The sequence below is a fragment of the Microtus ochrogaster genome, linkage group LG1 (genome assembly GCF_000317375.1).
Source record: "Microtus ochrogaster isolate Prairie Vole_2 linkage group LG1, MicOch1.0, whole genome shotgun sequence".
NCBI classification, from domain to species: domain Eukaryota; kingdom Metazoa; phylum Chordata; class Mammalia; order Rodentia; family Cricetidae; genus Microtus; species Microtus ochrogaster.
In genome coordinates, this window is record NC_022027.1 from 27462570 (window position 1) to 27466406 (window position 3837).

Consider the following 3837-nt stretch of genomic DNA (forward strand, 5'->3'; position numbering starts at 1 on the left):
CACACACACACACACACCCCAAAGAGGATTCTAGACAGTTAATATTCCAGTTACCTAAATGCTCTTAATATTTGAATATCAGCTATTGAGAATTATATGCTACTAAAATTTAGAGGCCTTCTATATCTATATAATCACTCCCTTCAAAGGTTAAAAATGCATTTTTGAATGTGCTGGTTCTATAAACATTAAAAAAAATTCAAAGGATGCTTAATTAAGATACTGGGACCTATTTTCATCAAAATAGGCATGATAATCTCACTCAATTATTTATTGATTCCCCCAAACTACTATTTCAGAGTGACGGTCTAAATAGGAGACACATACCTAACAGCTCTGAGCTGCTACAGATGATACCACTAAGTCTCAAACGTATCTAAGCACATTCACCGGGTCTGAAATATCAATGGTTGATAAGAATGCTGTTGGGAGGCCATGCAAACAGCATGTAAGTCAATCATAATAGGGGACTTTGAGATTTGGGGGCAAAGCCAAAATATTCCTTTAAGGACCATCGGTTAGAATTTAGTAGAGATAGCATATTTTACAATGCACAAATCACTGTGTTCCTATACAAACTCCACTGTCTGTTATCAACTGGGGATTTGCTAACCTATTAAGCCATAAAACTGGCAGTCATGAGAACACTCCATAATCAAAGTGGTATGTATGTGGTCATGGCTAAAGTAAGCTTAAAAGGCAAAAGTAACATGAAGTAGTGGTCCAAACAACCATGGCCTCATCTAATCCACTGCCATCTCTCTCCTGGCCTGCAGGAAACTGGTTTCATGAGAGATTTGATGCCATCAAAGTTTAGGCCTAGGAGTACTTAAAAAGGGTCCAAACTTAGTGCCTTTTATTATTGCCACTGGTTTCCCATGCATCTTTTTAACAAAGAATTGAAGATTTTGACAATGACCAAGGGACTGGTACAAACTTTAACATGTTCTGAATGTGTACTAAGTATGGTGACACGAACCTGTAATTTTAACAATTTTGAGGTGGATGTTCAATTAGGATTTCAAGGCTAGCTTCAACTACCTAAGACTCCATCTCATTTTTTAAGGCACAAATAACAAGCAGTAAGTTCTACATAGAGTGTTAATAGGCCAACGGCCATCCCTCAATTGGCAGGTGCCATCCAACCTAACAGTGCCTCTAAAATGTATTTGAATAGGTGGTTTGCATTCTAAGCACATGTTTACCCAGTAGGTATAACTAAAAGACTCTCTTGGGAGCTATGTTGTGGTTTAGGATGAATGCATTGGAGGGAGGAAACTTGCAAGACAAAACAAAAAATTCAGGTCAGGTAGGTTCTTGTACCATCTCTTTCAGCACTTTTGGAAGTCTCTCTCAGCATGGCAGGAACTTTTATGAAGGCAGGTTCTATGGCTCCTTTCCTGTAATATCAACTGAATGTTGGATAAATTATGTATATCAAATAATTCCACGGTATTAACACTGCTTTGCTTCTGGCACATGGTTCTAAAGAGATCAGACAATCATCCATCAGTGCACAGCACGTTTCACTTGACAGAGGAAAAGGGGCAGGCACCGCTGTAGTCTACTGGAGGAATTCCACTTAGGAGTCAGCTTTCCAAAGCTCCTGAATAAAGCAGAGGCACAAAACAAGGTTCACACATGCTTCGTTCTTGGGTTTATTTAGTAAGAGAAGTCTGAGGAAAGGACAATGGAAGGCTATAAGACTTGCTGAAATCATCCTAACTTCCCACAGTGATGCTACTGGCAGGCCAGGGATGGGTGAGCTGAGGAGCTCCTGCTATGAACCTGTGAGGAGAGTGCACCGGCAGAGGGTCCCCAGGAAGCTTTAGAATAGGCTGTTTTTTAATTAAAAGGAACCTGACTAAGCCCCACATTCTCATCCCACAGGCATAGGATGAATTAAATGCATATTTTCTTTAAGATATTCCACAAAGTTCCTTAACAACCACTATCTATGGTAAACAACTTTGTCTTGCTCTAAAAAAAGATACATCCTCATTTTACTCTTAAGGGAATTTTCCAATAGTCACATAGAAGCTTGTAATTCAATGGATTATGATAGTCTAACAATCTTAACAAAGCTACTAAACTAATATATTAATAATTTGAAGCTTTCTTCATTCTCTATCCCTTACCAGTACAAAGCAAACAACAACAACAAAAAATCATAATTACACCTTAGAAAACACAGGAAATGAAATCATGTTACATTCTGGAGCATGGTCGTCAGTAAAAAGTTATATTTATATTAAAATTGTTTTCATCTTTACTGAAATTCTGGCTTCTTTTCACTAGCCCCGTCACTATGCTACAGTGGCCACACTTTCTCATTGAATAGCCCAATTCATTCGCCAGTTGTTTCTCACAGATCCTCATCACTCTTGCATCCATTTTCCCTTAAGCATCTCAGACAATGCAATCATATTTTTATATTGTCTCCTATTTTCTCTCTAAAATTGTTTAATATTTATCAAAGTTTAGCACATGTATGTCATTTGGTCACTTTCAGAACTGTTTTTATTTCCTGACCACAATAACTCCTGATCTTTTTTTTTATTGTTTTTTTCCCTACCTTCCAAGAGATAAAGCATTTCACAGAGAAAGTTAAGGATAAATTAAGTCTTACCCTTTAATCTCATATTTTAAAAATGAGAGTGAGACTTCCTAGTGCTGTTATCATTGAACCATGTCCTCGTGGTATTTATGTGCTTTGGGCTAATAAAATATCAGCAATCAAGAACTAAGATCTACATATTAAGTGAATGCATATGTAAATACATGAGAATACTTAAGACGATCACATATCTAAGAATCAATCATATGGTTTACTGCAGGGATCTACATCTACAATTCTCATCTTAATTTTGCTCAAGGCATTGCTAATGGTAACACTGGTGAAAGACAAAGACAAGAAATTGCAAATAAAAGAGCTATACCCACTTGAAAAAAATATTGCTTACATGATATTTTGGTTAATTTTTTTCTCTTCTTTATATTACTTGGGTCTACATTCAGCTACACATAATGATCCCTTTGTCACAACCCTTCATTGATTTTTACCAAATCTCTAAATTCTATAATCCCTAATCTACTCATACAACTTTCTATTTCTATTAGATAGTACTTCAAAAACTCAACAAAATAAAAGAAATATGCTTACATATTTCAAATAAGTCTAGCTATTTAAAGAGATGAGGAAGCATAAACAATCTGCTATAAAACATCTTGAAAGCTCTTATATGATCACCTTGAGTTTAAGTTTCTTTGATTATAAGTCTTGCTTTTTATTTACAGATCAAAATCACCACAATTCTGTTGCATTTACCCATTTTTGTCAGTTTGAAATGTAGCTAATTGTTTGCTGTTTTGTAGGTAAGAAGAAAGAAGATTTTAGCGTGCCATGTTGCTGACAAGATGCTTTAAAAATGAATATAGTTCAAAATGCAGAGAATAAAATTCTATTTAATTTCATAACTATTTCAAATATTTAAAGTTGGATTTAAAATATAGTAAATTTACTCTGAGATATAATGTACTCTGAGATATATAAATCAAGAATACCAAAAAATTAGTTTAATGCATTAGATAAGTAAATGGAGAGACTGACTGCTCCTATAAAAACGGACCCTAGTTGTAGGCTTCTGAAAGGAGTAGTGACGACGGAGGCAATGCATGCACAGTTTTTTTTTTTCAGGCATAGCACTTTTATTTATTTATTTATTTATTTATTTATTTATTTATTTATTTATTTATTAAAGATTTCTGTCTCTTCCCCCACCACTGCCTCCCATTTTCCTCCCCCTCGCCCAATCAAGTCTCCCTCCCTCGTCAGCC